General features: G+C 31.1%; 5 long non-coding RNA genes across 10 annotated transcripts; all 5 read right to left on the bottom strand.

The window, feature by feature from the left end:
* Positions 1-119: 119 nt before the first annotated feature.
* On the bottom strand, positions 120-750 carry LOC127075497 (uncharacterized). The gene is made up of 2 exons (XR_007786479.1): positions 657-750; positions 120-398 (listed from the first exon to the last, which is right to left on the bottom strand). It is a non-coding gene; the product is annotated as an uncharacterized LOC127075497 (long non-coding RNA).
* Positions 751-2,919: 2,169 nt separating this feature from the next.
* Positions 2,920-3,619, bottom strand: LOC127075501 (uncharacterized). Its single transcript, XR_007786484.1, has 2 exons — positions 3,528-3,619; positions 2,920-3,267 (listed from the first exon to the last, which is right to left on the bottom strand). It is a non-coding gene; the product is annotated as an uncharacterized LOC127075501 (long non-coding RNA).
* A 2,240-nt stretch (positions 3,620-5,859) lies between these two features.
* On the bottom strand, positions 5,860-27,317 carry LOC127075495 (uncharacterized). 4 transcript variants are annotated; one of them, XR_007786475.1, is made up of 3 exons: positions 27,222-27,317; positions 21,084-21,218; positions 5,860-6,003 (listed from the first exon to the last, which is right to left on the bottom strand). It is a non-coding gene; the product is annotated as an uncharacterized LOC127075495 (long non-coding RNA). The 4 variants fall into 4 exon arrangements; XR_007786474.1 differs by lacking the exon at positions 27,222-27,317 and adding an exon at positions 24,351-24,446; XR_007786476.1 differs by lacking the exon at positions 27,222-27,317 and adding an exon at positions 21,479-21,569.
* Positions 8,673-12,230, bottom strand: LOC127075498 (uncharacterized). Of its 3 annotated transcripts, none has more exons than XR_007786481.1 (2): positions 12,139-12,230; positions 8,673-9,007 (listed from the first exon to the last, which is right to left on the bottom strand). It is a non-coding gene; the product is annotated as an uncharacterized LOC127075498 (long non-coding RNA). The 3 variants fall into 3 exon arrangements; XR_007786480.1 differs by lacking the exon at positions 8,673-9,007 and adding an exon at positions 11,531-11,878; XR_007786482.1 differs by lacking the exon at positions 8,673-9,007 and adding an exon at positions 11,531-11,878 and having other exon boundaries at positions 12,195-12,224.
* On the bottom strand, positions 14,497-15,098 carry LOC127075503 (uncharacterized). The gene is made up of 2 exons (XR_007786486.1): positions 15,008-15,098; positions 14,497-14,749 (listed from the first exon to the last, which is right to left on the bottom strand). It is a non-coding gene; the product is annotated as an uncharacterized LOC127075503 (long non-coding RNA).
* Positions 27,318-27,918: the final 601 nt, after the last annotated feature.

The raw sequence follows: 27,918 nt of genomic DNA, 5'->3' as shown, positions 1-27,918 counted from the left end.
TCATATATTTCATATCATCCAAGAAATATGGCACTAATTTGTAACATAGATTGTTGGTTAGAATTTATTTTCATTTTAGAGTAAATTTATCGACAATTGTGGTTTACAGATTTCCAACATTACAAAAACTCCTTACAACTTCTAATTTTCAAACACAAATTAAGGTGCAGCTTTTATTTTTCAGTGATATGAATGATACACCGTAGCTTCTTAAATAAAACAACAACAATTATCTTGACCACCCGGAAACCAACATTGTCCACCTTTTTGAAATCCCTTTCTAAGGCATTCTGTGCCACAATTTGAATTACAAGTATCTACGTAACATGCTGCTGGTGGTCCATTTCTTCAATAAGGGCAATCTAGTGTAGCCGGAGTGTCCAAACTAGTAACAGATCCTGAAACAAAAAAATGTATAAGTTATTATGCACACAAAGTTGTTTCTTTATATTTTTCAAATTTTGCACCCGATATTATCATTACTTCATCAAAAGTTGGTGAATCACGTAGATCTAACAACCAAAGCTAATCTTTTTCTCTCTCTATGAAAAAAAATTCTAAAGATACAAATAATAAAAATTCTTAAATTTAAATGTAAATTGTTTCATCAAAATAAAAATGTATTAAAAGAGATATAGAAAAATTCCTCCCTTTACCTGAATGCAAAATCAAAATAATACATAAAACACCAAAAAGATAAGAAGATTGACAACTTTGAGAAGTCATTTTGTTGGATTTCACTTTATATTTTCTTGTGTGTTACAAGACTAAAATGATATGCATTATATAGACAAAAAAAATTAGATGGAAATAAAAATTATTATTATTTTATCTTATTAAATTTCATTCAAAGTTAATAATCATATTCTGAAGATTTATTATATTATAAGACTTCTTAAAGATGCACATGTCAAAAACAACTAAATAGAAATATTAATAAAATTTAAAAATTAAGAGAAAATTAGGTTAATTATTCAAATATAATTAATAAGTAATATTAATGGTAGAAATATATTAATTAGTTAAAATAAGAATTGTCATTGTTTTTAAAACTTCGTGGTTTTACTATGACAATATTTTATTTAAGATCCAAAATTGATACTAGGGTCACCATATCTTTCTGTACCTACAAATATTCATTGAGTGTTTATTGAATATTGATCACTAGTTCAATAATAAAATAAAAATATTAATTACAATAGTTATTTTATAAAATAAATTTTAAAAAAGAAAATAGTAGGTCAATTAGTCATAATTAATGTAATATCTACTAGTTACATGTCTAGAATAATAACCAGTGGTATAAATAATTGGTACGGGAAAACATCAATTGAAATATATTGAAGTGGGCCAGAATAAAATTTTCACAAAAATAGAATTAGGATAAATAATATATCAATGACCGAACAAAATCTTTAACATAAACGATAGACACTCCATCATATCCCCGATGCCAAGTCCATAGTTTCGAGGCCGAATCAATTACCTGCTAAATCCAAAATAATACAATAACATGGGATGCGATACTAATTTTAGTAGGTTTCTGATATAAACAATTGAATCTCTGACTACCCTTCTACCCAGGTCAAGGTCTAATTGAAAACTCTATCAGGATATCTCAACCCAATCCCACACGAATGAGTTTTAACTATACACCTCACGATCATCTCATTGGCGTTAGATATCTATTTAAACACTCAAGATTCACATAATGAAATAATATACTTATCCTACCACAGTTCTCTAACTGATATGTAGATAATCTGTTATCCAAGCCGATAGGTATGCTTTGGTGTTACGTAAATCCCGATTCAGGCGTTTATGTATTGTGACCAACTAAAACACTAACAAATAAAACGAAGTGTCAACAACCGTACCAGTCTATATATGACGCATATGGCTCATGACCAACAAGGGTCCTCCTATAAGCATATCATCTAGATTTACTCTCTTCTACTGTCACCCGTATGAACTGAAGCATTTATAAATTTATACGCTCAGTATCGAATCAGGAGTTCAACAAACTCCTATACTTATAGGCCATTGACCACAAATATAATAGTCAACTATCCGGAGTAGCGTATGGATCACATATCATCCTAAAATATCTCATGAGAACTATATCTCGTGATATCCGTGTATAGAGCCAAAACTATACATCATGACTAGGATAGTCACATGATCCACATACACTACTGAGATGGACATGTTATCCCATACACCTATATATAAACCTACACACCCTAATTGCAACGGTCCCCTCATTCGAGTCTAGTTTATGAGATCTTCGACATTCTACTAAATTTTGTGAGATTCCGGAACCACTTTGGGTTATATACCTAGTGTATGCAGTTAGACATCTCAATCCCCTAGATGTTTTATAGTCAGTTAATTGAAAGGTCTTCACAAGCCTTTCTGGTTATCAGTAATCAACACGAATATAAGCATATAGAATAACTTTGGATGTTCATGATTTTCCTACCTCAAACATAATTAATCTAGGTTTTCCCTACAACACTACTAGTATCATGTAACCATAATCATATTTATTTTGTTACTATCTTGTGGTACTAACCAATAGGGTAGTCCATCACATAATACGATATTCACCATCTCTCATCCAACTCTTAGTTTAATCCTATCTCGAACGACTGATTTACACCTAAACGCATAGAAAATACAACATTTATAACAAAAAAATATGCCTATGTTAAAATTAGATTATATTTTTTTCATCAACAATTATTTATTGGGTATGAAAGTTTTGATTAGATAAGTTTTGGATCCTTCTCAATATTTAGTATTAAACTATTATGACAATTGTAAACACTAGCAATCCTTATCAATGTTTTTTTAATATATGACGAGTTCATATGTTTCATATCATCCAAGAAATATGGCACTAATTTGTAACATAGATTGTTGGTGAGAATTTATTTTCATTTTAAAGTGAATTTATCGATAATTGAGGTTTACAGATTTCCAACATTACAAAAACTCCTTACCGCTTCTAATTTTCAAGCACAAATTAAGGTGCAGCTTTTATTTTTCATTGATATGAATGATACACCGTAGCTTCTTAAATAAAACAACAACAATTATCTTGACCACCCGGAAACCAACATTGTCCACCTTTTTGAAATCCCTTTCTAAGGCATTCTGTGCCACAATTTGAATTACAAGTATCTACGCAACATGCTGCTGGTGGTCCATTTCTTCCATAAGGGCAATCTAGTGTAGCTGGAGTGTCCAAACTAGTAACAGATCCTGAAACAAAAAAATTGTATAAGTTATTATGCACACAAAGTTGTTTCTTTATATTTTTCAAATTTTGCACCCGATATTATCATTACTTCATCAAAAGTTGGTGAATCACGTAGATCTAACAACTAAAGCTAATCTTTTTCTCTCTCTATGAAAAAAAATTCTAAGGATAGAAATAATAAAAATTCTTAAATTTAAATGTAAATTGTTTCATCAAAATAAAAATGTATTAAAAGAGATATAGAAAAAATTCCTCCCTTTACCTTAATTCAAAATCAAAATAATACATAAAACACCAAAAAGATAAGAAGATTGACACCTTTGAGAAGTCATTTTGTTGGATTTCACCTTATATTTTCTTGTGTGTTACAAGACTAAAATGATATGCATTATATAGACAAAAAAAATTAAATGGAAATAAAAATTATTATTATTTTATTTTATTAAATTTCATTCAAAGTTAATAATCATATTTTGAAGATTTATTATATTATAAGACTTTTTAAAGATGCACATGTCAAAAACAATTGAATAGAAATATTAATAAAATTTAAAAATTAAGAGAAAATTATGTTAATTATTCAAATATAATTAGTAAGTAATATTAATGGTAGAAATATATTAATTAGTTAAAATAAGAATTGTCATTGTTTTTAAAACTTTGTGGTTTTACTATGACAATAGTTTATTTAAGATCTAAAATTGATACTAGGGTCACCATATGTTCCTGTACCTACAAATATTCATTGAGTGTTTATTGAATATTGATCACTAGTTCAATAATAAAATAAAAATATTAATTACAATAGTTATTTTATAAAATAAATTTTAAAAAAGAAAATAGTAGGTCAATTAGTCATAATTAATGTAATATCTACTAGTTACATGTCTAGAATAATAACCAGTGGTATAAATAATTGGTACGGGAAAACATCAATTGAAATATATAAAAGTGGGCCAGAATAAAATTTTCACAAAAATAGAATTAGGATAAATAATATATCAATGACCGAACAAAATCTTTAACATAAAATATAGACACTCCATCATATCCCCGGTGCCAAGACCATAGTTTCGAGTCCGAATCTATTACATGCTAAATCCAAAATAATACAATAACATGGGATGCAATACTAGTTTTAGTAGGTTTCTGATATAAACAACTGAATCTCTGACTACCCTTCTACCCAGGTCAAGGTCAACTTGAAAACTCTATCAGGATATCTCAACCCAATCCCACACGAATGAGTTTTAACTATACACCTCACGATCATGTCATTGGCGTTAGACATCAATTTAAACACTCAAGATTCACATACTGAAATAATATACTTATCCTACCACAGTTCTCCAATTGATATGTAGATAATCTGTTATCCAAGCCGATAGGTATGCTTTGGTGTTACGTAAATCCCGATTCAGGCGTTTATGTATTGTGACCAACTAAAACACTAACAAATAAAACGAAGTGTCAACAACCGTACCAGTCTATATATGACGCATATGGCTCATGACCAACAAGGGTCCTCCTATAAGCATATCATCTAGATTTACTCTCTTCTACTGTCACCCGTATGAACTGAAGCATTTATAAATTTATACGCTCAGTATCGAATCAGGAGTTCAACAAACTCCTATACTTATAGGCCATTGACCACAAATATAATAGTCAACTATCCGGAGTAGCGTATGGATCACATATCATCCTAAAATATCTCATGAGAACTATATCTCGTGATATCCGTGTATAGAGCCAAAACTATACATCATGACTAGGATAGTCACATGATCCACATACACTACTGAGATGGACATGTTATCCCATACACCTATATATAAACCTACACACCCTAATTGCAACGGTCCCCTCATTCGAGTCTAGTTTATGAGATCTTCGACATTCTACTAAATTTTGTGAGATTCCGGAACCACTTTGGGTTATATACCTAGTGTATGCAGTTAGACATCTCAATCCCCTAGATGTTTTATAGTCAGTTAATTGAAAGGTCTTCACAAGCCTTTCTGGTTATCAGTAATCAACACGAATATAAGCATATAGAATAACTTTGGATGTTCATGATTTTCCTACCTCAAACATAATTAATCTAGGTTTTCCCTACAACACTACTAGTATCATGTAACCATAATCATATTTATTTTGTTACTATCTTGTGGTACTAACCAATAGGGTAGTCCATCACGTAATACAATATTCACCATCTCTCATCCAACTCTTAGTTTAATCCTATCTCGAACGACTGATTTACACCTAAACGCATAGAAAATACAACATTTATAACAAAAAAAAATGCCTCTGTTAAAATTAGATTATATTTTTTTCATCAACAATTATTTATTGGGTATGAAAGTTTTGATTAGATAAGTTTTGGATCCTTCTCAGTATTTAGTATTAAACTATTATGACAATTGTAAACACTAGCAATCCTTATCAATGTTTTTTTAATCTATGACGAGTTCATATATTTCATATCATCCAAGAAATATGGCACTAATTTGTAACATAGATTGTTGGTTAGAATTTATTTTCATTTTAGAGTAAATTTATCGATAATTGTGGTTTACAGATTTCCAACATTACAAAAACTCCTTACAACTTCTAATTTTCAAACACAAATTAAGGTGCAGCTTTTATTTTTCAGTGATATGAATGATACACCGTAGCTTCTTAAATAAAACAACAACAATTATCTTGACCACCCGGAAACCAACATTGTCCACCTTTTTGAAATCCCTTTCTAAGGCATTCTGTGCCACAATTTGAATTACAAGTATCTACGTAACATGCTGCTGGTGGTCCATTTCTTCAATAAGGGCAATCTAGTGTAGCCGGAGTGTCCAAACTAGTAACAGATCCTGAAACAAAAAAATGTATAAGTTATTATGCACACAAAGTTGTTTCTTTATATTTTTCAAATTTTGCACCCGATATTATCATTACTTCATCAAAAGTTGGTGAATCACGTAGATCTAACAACCAAAGCTAATCTTTTTCTCTCTCTATGAAAAAAAATTCTAAAGATACAAATAATAAAAATTCTTAAATTTAAATGTAAATTGTTTCATCAAAATAAAAATGTATTAAAAGAGATATAGAAAAATTCCTCCCTTTACCTGAATGCAAAATCAAAATAATACATAAAACACCAAAAAGATAAGAAGATTGACAACTTTGAGAAGTCATTTTGTTGGATTTCACTTTATATTTTCTTGTGTGTTACAAGACTAAAATGATATGCATTATATAGACAAAAAAAATTAGATGGAAATAAAAATTATTATTATTTTATCTTATTAAATTTCATTCAAAGTTAATAATCATATTCTGAAGATTTATTATATTATAAGACTTCTTAAAGATGCACATGTCAAAAACAACTAAATAGAAATATTAATAAAATTTAAAAATTAAGAGAAAATTAGGTTAATTATTCAAATATAATTAATAAGTAATATTAATGGTAGAAATATATTAATTAGTTAAAATAAGAATTGTCATTGTTTTTAAAACTTCGTGGTTTTACTATGACAATATTTTATTTAAGATCCAAAATTGATACTAGGGTCACCATATCTTTCTGTACCTACAAATATTCATTGAGTGTTTATTGAATATTGATCACTAGTTCAATAATAAAATAAAAATATTAATTACAATAGTTATTTTATAAAATAAATTTTAAAAAAGAAAATAGTAGGTCAATTAGTCATAATTAATGTAATATCTACTAGTTACATGTCTAGAATAATAACCAGTGGTATAAATAATTGGTACGGGAAAACATCAATTGAAATATATTGAAGTGGGCCAGAATAAAATTTTCACAAAAATAGAATTAGGATAAATAATATATCAATGACCGAACAAAATCTTTAACATAAACGATAGACACTCCATCATATCCCCGATGCCAAGTCCATAGTTTCGAGGCCGAATCAATTACCTGCTAAATCCAAAATAATACAATAACATGGGATGCGATACTAATTTTAGTAGGTTTCTGATATAAACAATTGAATCTCTGACTACCCTTCTACCCAGGTCAAGGTCTAATTGAAAACTCTATCAGGATATCTCAACCCAATCCCACACGAATGAGTTTTAACTATACACCTCACGATCATCTCATTGGCGTTAGATATCTATTTAAACACTCAAGATTCACATAATGAAATAATATACTTATCCTACCACAGTTCTCTAACTGATATGTAGATAATCTGTTATCCAAGCCGATAGGTATGCTTTGGTGTTACGTAAATCCCGATTCAGGCGTTTATGTATTGTGACCAACTAAAACACTAACAAATAAAACGAAGTGTCAACAACCGTACCAGTCTATATATGACGCATATGGCTCATGACCAACAAGGGTCCTCCTATAAGCATATCATCTAGATTTACTCTCTTCTACTGTCACCCGTATGAACTGAAGCATTTATAAATTTATACGCTCAGTATCGAATCAGGAGTTCAACAAACTCCTATACTTATAGGCCATTGACCACAAATATAATAGTCAACTATCCGGAGTAGCGTATGGATCACATATCATCCTAAAATATCTCATGAGAACTATATCTCGTGATATCCGTGTATAGAGCCAAAACTATACATCATGACTAGGATAGTCACATGATCCACATACACTACTGAGATGGACATGTTATCCCATACACCTATATATAAACCTACACACCCTAATTGCAACGGTCCCCTCATTCGAGTCTAGTTTATGAGATCTTCGACATTCTACTAAATTTTGTGAGATTCCGGAACCACTTTGGGTTATATACCTAGTGTATGCAGTTAGACATCTCAATCCCCTAGATGTTTTATAGTCAGTTAATTGAAAGGTCTTCACAAGCCTTTCTGGTTATCAGTAATCAACACGAATATAAGCATATAGAATAACTTTGGATGTTCATGATTTTCCTACCTCAAACATAATTAATCTAGGTTTTCCCTACAACACTACTAGTATCATGTAACCATAATCATATTTATTTTGTTACTATCTTGTGGTACTAACCAATAGGGTAGTCCATCACATAATACGATATTCACCATCTCTCATCCAACTCTTAGTTTAATCCTATCTCGAACGACTGATTTACACCTAAACGCATAGAAAATACAACATTTATAACAAAAAAATATGCCTATGTTAAAATTAGATTATATTTTTTTCATCAACAATTATTTATTGGGTATGAAAGTTTTGATTAGATAAGTTTTGGATCCTTCTCAATATTTAGTATTAAACTATTATGACAATTGTAAACACTAGCAATCCTTATCAATGTTTTTTTAATATATGACGAGTTCATATGTTTCATATCATCCAAGAAATATGGCACTAATTTGTAACATAGATTGTTGGTGAGAATTTATTTTCATTTTAAAGTGAATTTATCGATAATTGAGGTTTACAGATTTCCAACATTACAAAAACTCCTTACCGCTTCTAATTTTCAAGCACAAATTAAGGTGCAGCTTTTATTTTTCATTGATATGAATGATACACCGTAGCTTCTTAAATAAAACAACAACAATTATCTTGACCACCCGGAAACCAACATTGTCCACCTTTTTGAAATCCCTTTCTAAGGCATTCTGTGCCACAATTTGAATTACAAGTATCTACGCAACATGCTGCTGGTGGTCCATTTCTTCCATAAGGGCAATCTAGTGTAGCTGGAGTGTCCAAACTAGTAACAGATCCTGAAACAAAAAAATTGTATAAGTTATTATGCACACAAAGTTGTTTCTTTATATTTTTCAAATTTTGCACCCGATATTATCATTACTTCATCAAAAGTTGGTGAATCACGTAGATCTAACAACTAAAGCTAATCTTTTTCTCTCTCTATGAAAAAAAATTCTAAGGATAGAAATAATAAAAATTCTTAAATTTAAATGTAAATTGTTTCATCAAAATAAAAATGTATTAAAAGAGATATAGAAAAAATTCCTCCCTTTACTTTAATTCAAAATCAAAATAATACATAAAACACCAAAAAGATAAGAAGATTGACACCTTTGAGAAGTCATTTTGTTGGATTTCACCTTATATTTTCTTGTGTGTTACAAGACTAAAATGATATGCATTATATAGACAAAAAAAATTAAATGGAAATAAAAATTATTATTATTTTATTTTATTAAATTTCATTCAAAGTTAATAATCATATTCTGAAGATTTATTATATTATAAGACTTCTTAAAGATGCACATGTCAAAAACAACTAAATAGAAATATTAATAAAATTTAAAAATTAAGAGAAAATTAGGTTAATTATTCAAATATAATTAATAAGTAATATTAATGGTAGAAATATATTAATTAGTTAAAATAAGAATTGTCATTGTTTTTAAAACTTCGTGGTTTTACTATGACAATATTTTATTTAAGATCCAAAATTGATACTAGGGTCACCATATCTTTCTGTACCTACAAATATTCATTGAGTGTTTATTGAATATTGATCACTAGTTCAATAATAAAATAAAAATATTAATTACAATAGTTATTTTATAAAATAAATTTTAAAAAAGAAAATAGTAGGTCAATTAGTCATAATTAATGTAATATCTACTAGTTACATGTCTAGAATAATAACCAGTGGTATAAATAATTGGTACGGGAAAACATCAATTGAAATATATTGAAGTGGGCCAGAATAAAATTTTCACAAAAATAGAATTAGGATAAATAATATATCAATGACCGAACAAAATCTTTAACATAAACGATAGACACTCCATCATATCCCCGATGCCAAGTCCATAGTTTCGAGGCCGAATCAATTACCTGCTAAATCCAAAATAATACAATAACATGGGATGCGATACTAATTTTAGTAGGTTTCTGATATAAACAATTGAATCTCTGACTACCCTTCTACCCAGGTCAAGGTCTAATTGAAAACTCTATCAGGATATCTCAACCCAATCCCACACGAATGAGTTTTAACTATACACCTCACGATCATCTCATTGGCGTTAGATATCTATTTAAACACTCAAGATTCACATAATGAAATAATATACTTATCCTACCACAGTTCTCTAACTGATATGTAGATAATCTGTTATCCAAGCTGATAGGTATGCTTTGGTGTTACGTAAATCCCGATTCAGGCGTTTATGTATTGTGACCAACTAAAACACTAACAAATAAAACGAAGTGTCAACAACCGTACCAGTCTATATATGACGCATATGGCTCATGACCAACAAGGGTCCTCCTATAAGCATATCATCTAGATTTACTCTCTTCTACTGTCACCCGTATGAACTGAAGCATTTATAAATTTATACGCTCAGTATCGAATCAGGAGTTCAACAAACTCCTATACTTATAGGCCATTGACCACAAATATAATAGTCAACTATCCGGAGTAGCGTATGGATCACATATCATCCTAAAATATCTCATGAGAACTATATCTCGTGATATCCGTGTATAGAGCCAAAACTATACATCATGACTAGGATAGTCACATGATCCACATACACTACTGAGATGGACATGTTATCCCATACACCTATATATAAACCTACACACCCTAATTGCAACGGTCCCCTCATTCGAGTCTAGTTTATGAGATCTTCGACATTCTACTAAATTTTGTGAGATTCCGGAACCACTTTGGGTTATATACCTAGTGTATGCAGTTAGACATCTCAATCCCCTAGATGTTTTATAGTCAGTTAATTGAAAGGTCTTCACAAGCCTTTCTGGTTATCAGTAATCAACACGAATATAAGCATATAGAATAACTTTGGATGTTCATGATTTTCCTACCTCAAACATAATTAATCTAGGTTTTCCCTACAACACTACTAGTATCATGTAACCATAATCATATTTATTTTGTTACTATCTTGTGGTACTAACCAATAGGGTAGTCCATCACATAATACGATATTCACCATCTCTCATCCAACTCTTAGTTTAATCCTATCTCGAACGACTGATTTACACCTAAACGCATAGAAAATACAACATTTATAACAAAAAAATATGCCTATGTTAAAATTAGATTATATTTTTTTCATCAACAATTATTTATTGGGTATGAATGTTTTGATTAGATAAGTTTTGGATCCTTCTCAATATTTAGTATTAAACTATTATGACAATTGTAAACACTAGCAATCCTTATCAATGTTTTTTTAATATATGACGAGTTCATATGTTTCATATCATCCAAGAAATATGGCACTAATTTGTAACATAGATTGTTGGTGAGAATTTATTTTCATTTTAAAGTGAATTTATCGATAATTGAGGTTTACAGATTTCCAACATTACAAAAACTCCTTACCGCTTCTAATTTTCAAGCACAAATTAAGGTGCAGCTTTTATTTTTCATTGATATGAATGATACACCGTAGCTTCTTAAATAAAACAACAACAATTATCTTGACCACCCGGAAACCAACATTGTCCACCTTTTTGAAATCCCTTTCTAAGGCATTCTGTGCCACAATTTGAATTACAAGTATCTACGCAACATGCTGCTGGTGGTCCATTTCTTCCATAAGGGCAATCTAGTGTAGCTGGAGTGTCCAAACTAGTAACAGATCCTGAAACAAAAAAATTGTATAAGTTATTATGCACACAAAGTTGTTTCTTTATATTTTTCAAATTTTGCACCCGATATTATCATTACTTCATCAAAAGTTGGTGAATCACGTAGATCTAACAACTAAAGCTAATCTTTTTCTCTCTCTATGAAAAAAAATTCTAAGGATAGAAATAATAAAAATTCTTAAATTTAAATGTAAATTGTTTCATCAAAATAAAAATGTATTAAAAGAGATATAGAAAAAATTCCTCCCTTTACCTTAATTCAAAATCAAAATAATACATAAAACACCAAAAAGATAAGAAGATTGACACCTTTGAGAAGTCATTTTGTTGGATTTCACCTTATATTTTCTTGTGTGTTACAAGACTAAAATGATATGCATTATATAGACAAAAAAAATTAAATGGAAATAAAAATTATTATTATTTTATTTTATTAAATTTCATTCAAAGTTAATAATCATATTTTGAAGATTTATTATATTATAAGACTTTTTAAAGATGCACATGTCAAAAACAATTGAATAGAAATATTAATAAAATTTAAAAATTAAGAGAAAATTATGTTAATTATTCAAATATAATTAGTAAGTAATATTAATGGTAGAAATATATTAATTAGTTAAAATAAGAATTGTCATTGTTTTTAAAACTTTGTGGTTTTACTATGACAATAGTTTATTTAAGATCTAAAATTGATACTAGGGTCACCATATGTTCCTGTACCTACAAATATTCATTGAGTGTTTATTGAATATTGATCACTAGTTCAATAATAAAATAAAAATATTAATTACAATAGTTATTTTATAAAATAAATTTTAAAAAAGAAAATAGTAGGTCAATTAGTCATAATTAATGTAATATCTACTAGTTACATGTCTAGAATAATAACCAGTGGTATAAATAATTGGTACGGGAAAACATCAATTGAAATATATAAAAGTGGGCCAGAATAAAATTTTCACAAAAATAGAATTAGGATAAATAATATATCAATGACCGAACAAAATCTTTAACATAAAATATAGACACTCCATCATATCCCCGGTGCCAAGACCATAGTTTCGAGTCCGAATCTATTACATGCTAAATCCAAAATAATACAATAACATGGGATGCAATACTAGTTTTAGTAGGTTTCTGATATAAACAACTGAATCTCTGACTACCCTTCTACCCAGGTCAAGGTCAACTTGAAAACTCTATCAGGATATCTCAACCCAATCCCACACGAATGAGTTTTAACTATACACCTCACGATCATGTCATTGGCGTTAGACATCAATTTAAACACTCAAGATTCACATACTGAAATAATATACTTATCCTACCACAGTTCTCCAATTGATATGTAGATAATCTGTTATCCAAGCCGATAGGTATGCTTTGGTGTTACGTAAATCCCGATTCAGGCGTTTATGTATTGTGACCAACTAAAACACTAACAAATAAAACGAAGTGTCAACAACCGTACCAGTCTATATATGACGCATATGGCTCATGACCAACAAGGGTCCTCCTATAAGCATATCATCTAGATTTACTCTCTTCTACTGTCACCCGTATGAACTGAAGCATTTATAAATTTATACGCTCAGTATCGAATCAGGAGTTCAACAAACTCCTATACTTATAGGCCATTGACCACAAATATAATAGTCAACTATCCGGAGTAGCGTATGGATCACATATCATCCTAAAATATCTCATGAGAACTATATCTCGTGATATCCGTGTATAGAGCCAAAACTATACATCATGACTAGGATAGTCACATGATCCACATACACTACTGAGATGGACATGTTATCCCATACACCTATATATAAACCTACACACCCTAATTGCAACGGTCCCCTCATTCGAGTCTAGTTTATGAGATCTTCGACATTCTACTAAATTTTGTGAGATTCCGGAACCACTTTGGGTTATATACCTAGTGTATGCAGTTAGACATCTCAATCCCCTAGATGTTTTATAGTCAGTTAATTGAAAGGTCTTCACAAGCCTTTCTGGTTATCAGTAATCAACACGAATATAAGCATATAGAATAACTTTGGATGTTCATGATTTTCCTACCTCAAACATAATTAATCTAGGTTTTCCCTACAACACTACTAGTATCATGTAACCATAATCATATTTATTTTGTTACTATCTTGTGGTACTAACCAATAGGGTAGTCCATCACGTAATACAATATTCACCATCTCTCATCCAACTCTTAGTTTAATCCTATCTCGAACGACTGATTTACACCTAAACGCATAGAAAATACAACATTTATAACAAAAAAAAATGCCTCTGTTAAAATTAGATTATATTTTTTTCATCAACAATTATTTATTGGGTATGAAAGTTTTGATTAGATAAGTTTTGGATCCTTCTCAGTATTTAGTATTAAACTATTATGACAATTGTAAACACTAGCAATCCTTATCAATGTTTTTTTAATCTATGACGAGTTCATATATTTCATATCATCCAAGAAATATGGCACTAATTTGTAACATAGATTGTTGGTTAGAATTTATTTTCATTTTAGAGTAAATTTATCGATAATTGTGGTTTACAGATTTCCAACATTACAAAAACTCCTTACAACTTCTAATTTTCAAACACAAATTAAGGTGCAGCTTTTATTTTTCAGTGATATGAATGATACACCGTAGCTTCTTAAATAAAACAACAACAATTATCTTGACCACCCGGAAACCAACATTGTCCACCTTTTTGAAATCCCTTTCTAAGACATTCTATGCCACTATTTGACTTACAAGTATCTACGTAACATGCTGCTGGTGGTCCATTTCTTCAATAAGGGCAATCTAGTGTAGCCGGAGTGTCCAAATTAGTAACAGATCCTGAAACAAACAAATGTATAAGTTATTATGCACACAAAGTTGTTTCTTTATATTTTTCAAAGTTTGCACCCGATATTATCATTACTTCATCAAAAGTTGGTGAATCACGTAGATCTAACAACCAAAGCTAATCTTTTTCTCTCTCTATGAAAAGAAATTCTAAAGATACAAATAATAAAAATTCTTAAATTTAAATGTAAATTGTTTCATCAAAATAAAAATGTATTAAAAGAGATATAGAAAAATTCCTCCCTTTACCTGAATGCAAAATCAAAATAATACATAAAACACCAAAAAGATAAGAAGATTGACAACTTTGAGAAGTCATTTTGTTGGATTTCACTTTATATTTTCTTGTGTGTTACTAGACTAAAATGATATGCATTATATAGACAAAAAAAATTAGATGGAAATAAAAATTATTATTATTTTATCTTATTAAATTTCATTCAAAGTTAATAATCATATTCTGAAGATTTATTATATTATAAGACTTTTTAAAGATGCACATGTCAAAAACAACTAAATAGAAATATTAATAAAATTTAAAAATTAAGAGAAAATTAGGTTAATTATTCAAATATAATTAATAAGTAATATTAATGGTAGAAATATATTAATTAGTTAAAATAAGAATTGTCATTGTTTTTAAAACTTCGTGGTTTTACTATGACAATATTTTATTTAAGATCCAAAATTGATACTAGGGTCACCATATGTTTCTGTACCTACAAATATTCATTGAGTGTTTATTGAATATTGATCACTAGTTCAATAATAAAATAAAAATATTAATTACAATAGTTATTTTATAAAATAAATTTTAAAAAAGAAAATAGTAGGTCAATTAGTCATAATTAATGTATTATCTACTAGTTACATGTCTAGAATAATAACCAGTGGTATAAATAATTGGTACGGGAAAACATCAATTGAAATATATTGAAGTGGGCCAGAATAAAATTTTCACAAAAATAGAATTAGGATAAATAATATATCAATGACCGAACAAAATCTTTAACATAAACGATAGACACTCCATCATATCCCCGATGCCAAGTCCATAGTTTCGAGTCCGAATCAATTACCTGCTAAATCCAAAATAATACAATAACATGGGATGCGATACTAATTTTAGTAGGTTTCTGATATAAACAATTGAATCTCTGACTACCCTTCTACCCAGGTCAAGGTCTAATTGAAAACTCTATCAGGATATCTCAACCCAATCCCACACGAATGAGTTTTAACTATACACCTCACGATCATCTCATTGGCGTTAGATATCTATTTAAACACTCAAGATTCACATAATGAAATAATATACTTATCCTACCACAGTTCTCTAACTGATATGTAGATAATCTGTTATCCAAGCCGATAGGTATGCTTTGGTGTTACGTAAATCCCGACTCAGGCGTTTATGTATTGTGACCAACTAAAACACTAACAAATAAAACAAAGTGTCAACAACCGTACCAGTCTATATATGACGCATATGGCTCATGACCAAGTCTTCTATGCCACAGCTTCACCTCCTGTTCTTCCTTGGCTGAGGAGCATGTTGTGGAAAAGTTAGAGAGATCAGGTTCCCACAGGTAGGAGTTGTCTTTGGACCTGGTTCCTCTCATAACTTCCTGATTGTCACCATTTGTCACAATGCACAGCTCCTTAGTAAACTGAACATGAAAACCTTGATCACACAGCTGACTTATGCTGATGAGGTTCACAGTTAGTCCTTTTACTAACATTACATCACTCAATTTTGGAGTTTCTGGACAGTCCAGCCTCCCAACACCCATGACTTCTCTTTTAGTTCCATCACCTAATGTCACAGACTTGGTGTTAGAAGGATGTGGATTCACCACCAGGTTGTTCATTCCGGTTGTATGCCGTGAGCAGCCATTATCAAGGTACCAATCTTGCCTGATATGTCCCCTTGAAGAAGTGTGAGCAAGGTTAGCAACACACTGTTGATTCTCAGGCGAGAAGTGAATCTTAGATGCCAGCTGCTGAGGTGTCTGCTTGGCCGCCCATGTTTGTTTCTTAATGGGGACATTATGCTTAGACATCTTCTTCTTAAGTCTACCTTGAGAGGTCTGGTTTGGGTAACCATGCAGCCTATAGCAGAATGGTTTAATGTGACCGAATCTACCACAGTAATGACATTTCCATCTCTTGAACTTCTTCTTCTGATGCTTGCTCATTCTGGTTCCTCGATGTTGTGACTTTGGATGTGACTTCCCTTTGGATTTCTGAACTTTACCCTTTGGGCGTTTGTGTTCATCAGAGGGTCTTTTCCCCAGTCCTAAACCAGATGTGGTTCCAGACTTCTGTCCTGTCTTTAGGATCTCTTCCAAGGTGTCAGATCCCTTATTCAACATTTTGATGGATTTTGTCATCTGGTCTAGCTTAGAGTTCAGCAACGAAATCTCACTTTTCAGACCCTCTATGACTTTCAGCTGGTCTAGTTTCTCAGCTTCTAGCTCTTTGATGAGTTTCTTATGCTTTTCTCCCTGGATGCAGACTTCTGCACTTTTAACACATAATTCTTTGTATGAGGCAGCAAGTTCATCCAAGGTGAGCTCATCTCCACTTGAGTTATCCTCTGAGGCACAGACACTGGTTAGAGCAGTGGCCTGTTTGGCTGATTCTCCTTCAGATTCTCCTTCAGATTCACACTCAGTATCTTCTTCTGACCAGGTGACAGATAGCCCTTTCCTTTGCCTCATGAGGAAGGTAGGGCAGTCAGCCTTAGCATGACCATATCCTTCACATCCAAGGCACTGGATTTCCTTGTCTTGGCTGAACTTTTCTTCAGAAGTTGATCTTTTCCTTATGTCATACGGGATGTTCTTGACATTTGGTCTACCCTGTTGATCAAATTTCTTTAAGATTTTGTTGAACTGTCTCCCAAGCATGACTAAGGCTTCTGATATACTTTCATCACCTTCAGTATATCCCTCTTCTGACTCCTCTTCAGCATTAGATACCAGAGCCATGCTTTTGTTCTTCTTCTCAGCATACTCACCCAAGCCCATTTCAAAGGTTTGGAGGGAACCAATGAGTTCATCCATCTTCATGTTGCTGATGTCCTGTGCCTCCTCTATGGCTGTGACCTTCATAGAAAACCTCTTAGGCAAGGACCTGAGAATCTTTCTTACAAGTTTCTCTTCAGCCATTTTCTCACCTAGTCCACCAGAGGTGTTTGCAATTTCAAGAATATTCATGTGAAAGTCATGAATAGTCTCATCCTCTTTCATCCTCAGATTTTCAAATTTGGTTGTCAACATCTGAAGTTTGGACATCTTCACCTTGGAAGTACCTTCATGAGTTACCTTGAGGGTATCCCAAACTTCCTTAGCTAGTTCACAGTGGTGTACTAGCCTGAAGATGTTCTTGCTGATTCCATTGAACAAAGCATTCAAGGCCTTGGAATTTCCAAGAGCTAATGCCTCTTGCTCCTTGTCCCACTCTTCTTCAGGAATCTGCACACTAACTCCATCTTCACCTGTCCTCATTGGATGTTCCCATCCTTTGTTGACAGCTCTCCAGACTTTACTGTCTAGAGACCTTAAGAAGGCTATCATACGAGGCTTCCAGTCATCATAATTAGAGCCATCCAACATGGGTGGTCTATTTGAGTGTCCTAAATCCTTGTCCATGGTACTAGAAAGTAACTTCCCTAGATCTCACCCAGAAATTCACAGGCAGGGTGCCTGCTCTGATGCCAATTGAAATTCTAGTTATCAGACTTTGGATGTCACACTGGTTGTTATGACATCCAATTCTGCACAGACAGGGATTATGCAGAATTTTAATAGTAAGTGCAGTAAATAACACAAGTAATTGTTCACCCAGTTCAGTCCAACATGACCTACATCTGGGGGCTACCAAGCCAGGGAGGAAATCCATTATTAGTAGTATCAATTCAAAGCTAAACTCACCCGTTTACAACTTATCACTTAATCCCTACCCAATGCAATTTCAATCTTAACCTAAGATCAGAGTTCCTACTCACTCCCCCTCAATCACCTCAGTGATATTAAAGACACTTTGAAGTCACACTTCAAAAACAACTCTTGATTATGCTTCACAGCTTAAATCAAGATACACAGCACTCACGCTTAAAAGCTTCGAGTGACACAACACTTACAACTCAATGAACACCCTATGCCAATGCTATCATCTACGTGACAATGACTTGGCTTACAAGATACGTCTAATTCTAGACTCACAAAAATACAGCAGTGAAGTAAGATGGACACACTAAATCTTCACGCCTCAAAATCCCTGAAACTGAATGGAGGAACGCCTTCCTTTTTATATTGCAGCATCTGGGCTTTTGCACCTGTATTCTCCTGAATTTTAGGTCACACAAGTTCCCACAAATTCAACATTTAGGTTACTAACAAATAGGCTATTTGTTAGGTTCATTGAATGTAGCTTGGTTGTTGATTTCCTGGATTTTCTCTCAGTTGTTGAATCCCTAAAGAATAGCCTGAGAAAAAGCTGTAACAGAAAACTGAACAACCTACAATTTAGCATATGCTGTCAGGAATGAATGTCACGACATTCAGCTTGACATCAAGGTCCATATGCTGAGTCTGTTTTTCCAGAAAACAGACTGTACAAATTTGCTGACCTGTACATGATCAAAATGACCATACTACAGTAACAGCTTACATTAATAAATGTCAAAGTGTCCAACTTAACATTTACACAATTGGCCTTAAGTTAGTTCTGTTATTCTCTTGAAGAACAAACTAAGTAATATGCTGAAGTATAGCAGAACACCACTCTGCCTAATCTTCACCAGCTGCTGTTAATGATGAATGTCACGACATCCAGTTTGACATTCAGTCAGTAGGCCTTATGCCAGGTCTGGTTCTTCCTTGATAACCAGACTGCACATGAATACTAAGTTCTAACAGAACTTCTGTTCCTTAGTATCTGTTGACAGGTATGAATGTCACAGCATTCAATAATCCTGTGTTAGCTAGTCCTGCAGTAACTACAATGCAGTCACATACATGTCATGACATCCGTCAAGACATTAGTGTTTTACCATATAATTCAGCCAATTAAACACCTACACTCATGACCAACAAGGGTCCTCCTATAAGCATATCATCTAGATTTACTCTCTTCTACTGCCACCCGTATGAACTGAAACGTTTATAAATTTATACGCTCAGTATCGAATCAGGAGTTCAACAAACTCCTATACTTATAGGCCATTGACCACAAATATAATAGTCAACTATCCGGAGTAGCGTATGGATCACATATCATCCTAAACTATCTCATGAGAACTATATCTCGTGATATCCGTGTATAGAGCCAAAACTATACTTCGTGACTAGGATAGTCACATGATCCACATACACTACTGAGATGGACATGTTATCCCATACACCTATATATAACCCTGCAAACCATAACTGCAACGGTCCCCACATTCGAGTCTAGTTTATGAGATCTTCGACATTCTACTAAATTTTGTGAGATTCCGGAACCACTTTGGGTTATATACCTAGTGTATGCAGTTAGACATCTCAATCCCCTAAATGTTTTATAGTCAGTTAATTGAAAGGTCTTCACAAGCCTTTCTGGATATCAGTAATCAACACGAATATAAGCATATAAAATAACTTTGGATGTTCATGATTTTCCTACCTCAAACATAATTAATCTAGGTTTTCCCTGCAACACTAATAGTATCCCGAAACCATAATCATATTGATTATGTTACTATCTTGTGGTACTAACCAATAGGGTAGTGTATCACGTAATACGATATTCACCATCTCTCATCCAACTCTTAGTTTAATCCTATCTCGAACGACTGATTTACACCTAAACGCATAGAAAATACAACATTTATAACAAAAAAAAAACTATGCCTCTGTTAAAATTAGATTATATTTTTTTCATCAACAATTATTTATTGGGCATGAAAGTTTTGATTAGATAAGTTTTGGATCCTTCTCAATATTTAGAATTAAACTTTTATGACAATTGTAAACACTTGCAATCCTTATCAATGTTTTTTTTAATCTATGACGAGTTCATATATTTCATATCATCCAAGAAATATGGCACTCATTTGTAACATAGATTGTTGGTGAGAATTTATTTTCATTTTAAAGTGAATTTATTGATAATTGAGGTTTACAGATTTCCAACATTACAAAAACTCCTTACAGCTTCTAATTTTCAAACACAAATTAAGGCGCAGCTTTTATTTTTCATTGATATGAATGATACACCGTAGCTTCTTAAATAAAACAACAACAATTATCTTGACCACCCGGAAAGCAACATTGTCCACCTTTTTGAAATCCCTTTCTAAGGCATTCTGTGCCACAATTTGAATTACAAGTATCTACGCAACATGCTGCTGGTGGTCCATTTCTTCCATAAGGGCAATCTAGTGTAGCTGGAGTGTCCAAACTAGTAACAGATCCTGAAACAAAAAAAATGTATAAGTTATTCTGCAAACAAAGTTGTTTCTTTATATTTTTCAAATTTTGCACCCGATATTATTATTACTTCATCAAAAGTTGGTGAATCACGAAGATCTAACAACTAAAGCTAATGTTTTTCACTCTCTATGAACAAAAATTCTAAGGATACAAATAATAAAAATTCTTAAATTTAAATGTAAATTGTTTCATCAAAATAAAAAAGTATTAAAAGAGATATAGAAAAAATTCCTCCCTTTACCTTAATTCAAAATCAAAATAATACATAAAACACCAAAAAGATAAGAAGATTGACACCTTTGAGAAGTCATTTTGTTGGATTTCACCTTATATTTTCTTGTGTGTTACAAGACTAAAATGATATGCATTATATAGACAAAAAAAATTAAATGGAAATAAAAATTATTATTATTTTATTTTATTAAATTTCATTCAAAGTTAATAATCATCTTTTGAAGATTTATTATATTATAAGACTTTTAAAGAGGCACATGTCAAAAACAATTGAATAGAAATATTAATAAAATTTAAAAATTAAGAGAAAATTATGTTAATTATTCAAATATAATTAGTAAGTAATATTAATGGTAGAAATATATTAATTAGTTAAAATAAGAATTGTCATTGTTTTTAAAACTACGTGGTTTTACTATGACAATAGTTTATTTAAGATCCAAAATTGATACTAGGGTCACCATATGTTCCTGTACCTACAAATATTCATTGAGTGTTTATTGAATATTGATCACTAGTTCAATAATAAAATAAAAATATTAATCACAATAGTTATTTTATAAAATAAATTTTAAAAAAGAAAATAGTAGGTCAATTAGACATAATTAATGTAATATCTACTAGTTACATGTCTAGAATAATAACCAGTGGTATAAATAATTGGTACGGGAAATCATCAATTGAAATATATAGAAGTGGGCCAGAATAAAATATTTTCACAAAAATAGAATTAGGATAAATAATATATCAATGACCGAACAAAATCTTTAACATAAAAGATAGACACTCCATCATATCCTCGATGCCAAGACCATAGTTTCGAGTCCGAATCAATTACCTGCTAAATCCAAAATAATACAATAACATGGGATGTGATACTAGTTTTAGTAGGTTTCTGATATAAACAATTGAATCTCTGACTACCCTTCTACCCAGGTCAAGGTCTACTTGAAAACTCTATCAGGATATCTCAACCCAATCCCACACGAATGAGTTTTAACTATACACCTCACGATCATGTCATTGGCGTTAGACATCTATTTAAACACTCAAGATTCACATACTGAAATAATATACTTATCCTACCACAGTTCTCCAATTGATCTGTAGATAATCTGTTATCCAAGTCGATAGGTATGCTTTGGTGTTACGTAAATCCCGACTCAGGCGATTATGTATAGTGACCAACTAAAACACTAACAAATAAAACGAAGTGTCAACAACCGTATCAGTCTATATATGACGCATATGGCTCATGACCAACAAGGGTCCTCCTATAAGCATATCATCTAGATTTACTCTCTTCTACTGTCACCCGTATGAACTGAAGCATTTATAAATTTATACGCTTAGTATCGAATCAGGAGTTCAACAAACTCCTATACTTATAGGCCATTGACCACAAATATAATAGTCAACTATCCGGAGTAGTGTATGGATCACATATAATCCTAAACTATCTCATGAGAACTATATCTCGTGATATCCGTGTATAGAGCTAAAACTATACAACGTGACTAGGATAGTCACATGATCCACATACACTACTGAGATGGACATGTTATCCCATACACCTATATATAAACCTACAGACCCTAATTGCAACGGTCCCCTCATTCGAGTCTAGTTTATGAGATCTTCGACATTCTACTAAATTTTGTGAGATTCCGGAACCACTTTGGGTTATATACCCAGTGTATGCAGTTAGACATCTCAATCCCCTAGATGTTTTATAGTCAGTTAATTGAAAGGTCTTCACAAGCCTTTCTGGTTATCAGTAATCAACACGAATATAAGCATATAAAATAACTTTGGATGTTCATGATTTTCCTACCTCAAACATAATTAATCTAGGTTTTCCCTGCAACACTACTAGTATCATGTAACCATAATCATATTTATTTCGTTACTATCTTGTGGTACTAACCAATAGGGTAGTCCATCACATAATACGATATTCACCATCTCTCATTCAACTCTTAGTTTAATCCTATCTCGAACGACTGATTTACACCTAAACGCATAGAAAATACAACATTTATAACAAAAAAATATGCCTATGTTAAAATTAGAATATATTTTCTTCATCAACAATTATTTATTGGGTATGAAAGTTTTGATTAGATAAGTTTTGGATCCTTCTCAATATTTAGTATTAAACTATTATGACAATTGTAAACACTAGCAATCCTTATCAATGTTTTTTTAATCTATGACGAGTTCATATGTTTCATATCATCCAAGAAATATGGCACTAATTTGTAACATAGATTGTTGGTGAGAATTTATTTTCATTTTAAAGTGAATTTATCGATAATTGAGGTTTACAGATTTCCAACATTACAAAAACTCCTTACCGCTTCTAATTTTCAAACACAAATTAAGGTGCAGCTTTTATTTTTCATGGATATGAATGATACACCGTAGCTTCTTAAATAAAACAACAACAATTATCTTGACCACCCGGAAACCAACATTGTCCACCTTTTTGAAATCCCTTTCTAAGGTATTCTGTGCCACAATTTGAATTACAAGTATCTACGCAACATGCTGCTGGTGGTCCATTTCTTCCATAAGGGCAATCTAGTGTAGCTGGAGTGTCCAAACTAGTAACAGATCCTGAAACAAAAAAATTGTATAAGTTATTATGCACACAAAGTTGTTTCTTTATATTTTTCAAATTTTGCACCCGATATTATCATTACTTCATCAAAAGTTGGTGAATCACGTAGATCTAACAACTAAAGCTAATCTTTTTCTCTCTCTATGAAAAAAAATTCTAAGGATAGAAATAATAAAAATTCTTAAATTTAAATGTAAATTGTTTCATCAAAATAAAAATGTATTAAAAGAGATATAGAAAAAATTCCTCCCTTTACCAGAATTCAAAATCAAAATAATACATAAAACACCAAAAAGATAAGAAGATTGACAGCTTTGAGAAGTCATTTTGTTGGATTTCACCTTATATTTTCTTGTGTGTTACAAGACTAAAATGATATGCATTATATAGACAAAAAAAATTAAATGGAAATAAAAATTATTATTATTTTATTTTATTAAATTTCCTTCAAAGTTAATAATCATATTTTGAAGATTTATTATATTATAAGACTTTTTAAAGATGCACATGTCAAAAACAATTGAATAGAAATATTAATAAAATTTAAAAATTAAGAGAAAATTATGTTAATTATTCAAATATAATTAGTAAGTAATATTAATGGTAGAAATATATTAATTAGTTAAAATAAGAATTGTCATTGTTTTTAAAACTTCGTGGTTTTACTATGACAATATTTTATTTAAGATCCAAAATTGATACTAGGGTCACCATATGTTCCTGTACCTACAAATATTCATTGAGTGTTTATTGAATATTGATCACTAGTTCAATAATAAAATAAAAATATTAATTACAATAGTTATTTTATAAAATAAATTTTAAAAAAGAAAATAGTAGGTCAATTAGTCATAATTAATGTAATATCTACTAGTTACATGTCTAGAATAATAACCAGTGGTATAAATAATTGGTACGGGAAAACATCAATTGAAATATATTGAAGTGGGCCAGAATAAAATTTTCACAAAAATAGAATTAGGATAAATAATATATCAATGACCGAACAAAATCTTTAACATAAACGATAGACACTCCATCATATCCCCGATGCCAAGTCCATAGTTTCGAGTCCGAATCAATTACCTGCTAAATCCAAAATAATACAATAACATGGGATGCGATACTAATTTTAGTAGGTTTCTGATATAAACAATTGAATCTCTGACTACCCTTCTACCCAGGTCAAGGTCTAATTGAAAACTCTATCAGGATATCTCAACCCAATCCCACACGAATGAGTTTTAACTATACACCTCACGATCATCTCATTGGCGTTAGATATCTATTTAAACACTCAAGATTCACATAATGAAATAATATACTTATCCTACCACAGTTCTTTAACTGATATGTAAATAATCTGTTATCCAAGCCGATAGGTATGCTTTGGTGTTACGTAAATCCCGATTCAGGCGTTTATGTATTGTGACCAACTAAAACACTACCAAATAAAACGAAGTGTCAACAACCGTACCAGTCTATATATGACGCATATGGCTCATGACCAACAAGGGTCCTCCTATAAGCATATCATCTAGATTTACTCTCTTCTACTGTCACCCGTATGAACTGAAGCATTTATAAATTTATACGCTCAGTATCGAATCAGGAGTTCAACAAACTCCTATACTTATAGGCCATTGACCACAAATATAATAGTCAACTATCCGGAGTAGCGTATGGATCACATATCATCCTAAAATATCTCATGAGAACTATATCTCGTGATATCCGTGTATAGAGCCAAAACTATACATCATGACTAGGATAGTCACATGATCCACATACACTACTGAGATGGACATGTTATCCCATACACCTATATATAAACCTACACACCCTAATTGCAACGTTCCCCTCATTCGAGTCTAGTTTATGAGATCTTCGACATTCTACTAAATTTTGTGAGATTCCGGAACCACTTTGGGTTATATACCTAGTGTATGCAGTTAGACATCTCAATCCCCTAGATGTTTTATAGTCAGTTAATTGAAAGGTCTTCACAAGCCTTTCTGGTTATCAGTAATCAACACGAATATAAGCATATAGAATAACTTTGGATGTTCATGATTTTCCTACCTCAAACATAATTAATCTAGGTTTTCCCTACAACACTACTAGTATCATGTAACCATAATCATATTTATTTTGTTACTATCTTGTGGTACTAACCAATAGGGTAGTCCATCACATAATACGATATTCACCATCTCTCATCCAACTCTTAGTTTAATCCTATCTCGAACGACTGATTTACACCTAAACGCATAGAAAATACAACATTTATAACAAAAAAATATGCCTATGTTAAAATTAGATTATATTTTTTTCATCAACAATTATTTATTGGGTATGAAAGTTTTGATTAGATAAGTTTTGGATCCTTCTCAATATTTAGTATTAAACTATTATGACAATTGTAAACACTAGCAATCCTTATCAATGTTTTTTTAATATATGACGAGTTCATATGTTTCATATCATCCAAGAAATATGGCACTAATTTGTAACATAGATTGTTGGTGAGAATTTATTTTCATTTTAAAGTGAATTTATCGATAATTGAGGTTTACAGATTTCCAACATTACAAAAACTCCTTACCGCTTCTAATTTTCAAGCACAAATTAAGGTGCAGCTTTTATTTTTCATTGATATGAATGATACACCGTAGCTTCTTAAATAAAACAACAACAATTATCTTGACCACCCGGAAACCAACATTGTCCACCTTTTTGAAATCCCTTTCTAAGGCATTCTGTGCCACAATTTGAATTACAAGTATCTACGCAACATGCTGCTGGTGGTCCATTTCTTCCATAAGGGCAATCTAGTGTAGCTGGAGTGTCCAAACTAGTAACAGATCCTGAAACAAAAAAATTGTATAAGTTATTATGCACACAAAGTTGTTTCTTTATATTTTTCAAATTTTGCACCCGATATTATCATTACTTCATCAAAAGTTGGTGAATCACGTAGATCTAACAACTAAAGCTAATCTTTTTCTCTCTCTATGAAAAAAAATTCTAAGGATAGAAATAATAAAAATTCTTAAATTTAAATGTAAATTGTTTCATCAAAATAAAAATGTATTAAAAGAGATATAGAAAAAATTCCTCCCTTTACCAGAATTCAAAATCAAAATAATACATAAAACACCAAAAAGATAAGAAGATTGACAGCTTTGAGAAGTCATTTTGTTGGATTTCACCTTATATTTTCTTGTGTGTTACAAGACTAAAATGATATGCATTATATAGACAAAAAAAATTAAATGGAAATAAAAATTATTATTATTTTATTTTATTAAATTTCATTCAAAGTTAATAATCATATTTTGAAGATTTATTATATTATAAGACTTTTTAAAGATGCACATGTCAAAAACAATTGAATAGAAATATTAATAAAATTTAAAAATTAAGAGAAAATTATGTTAATTATTCAAATATAATTAGTAAGTAATATTAATGGTAGAAATATATTAATTAGTTAAAATAAGAATTGTCATTGTTTTTAAAACTTCGTGGTTTTACTATGACAATAGTTTATTTAAGATCTAAAATTGATACTAGGGTCACCATATGTTCCTGTACCTACAAATATTCATTGAGTGTTTATTGAATATTGATCACTAGTTCAATAATAAAATAAAAATATTAATTACAATAGTTATTTTATAAAATAAATTTTAAAAAAGAAAATAGTAGGTCAATTAGTCATAATTAATGTAATATCTACTAGTTACATGTCTAGAATAATAACCAGTGGTATAAATAATTGCTACGGGAAAACATCAATTGAAATATATAGAAGTGGGCCA

The sequence above is a fragment of the Lathyrus oleraceus genome, chromosome 4, assembly GCF_024323335.1.
Source record: "Lathyrus oleraceus cultivar Zhongwan6 chromosome 4, CAAS_Psat_ZW6_1.0, whole genome shotgun sequence".
NCBI classification, from domain to species: Eukaryota; Viridiplantae; Streptophyta; class Magnoliopsida; order Fabales; family Fabaceae; genus Lathyrus; species Lathyrus oleraceus.
The sequence above is the reverse complement of the archived record's forward strand: the minus strand, read 5'-3'. Positions and strand labels throughout refer to the sequence as shown.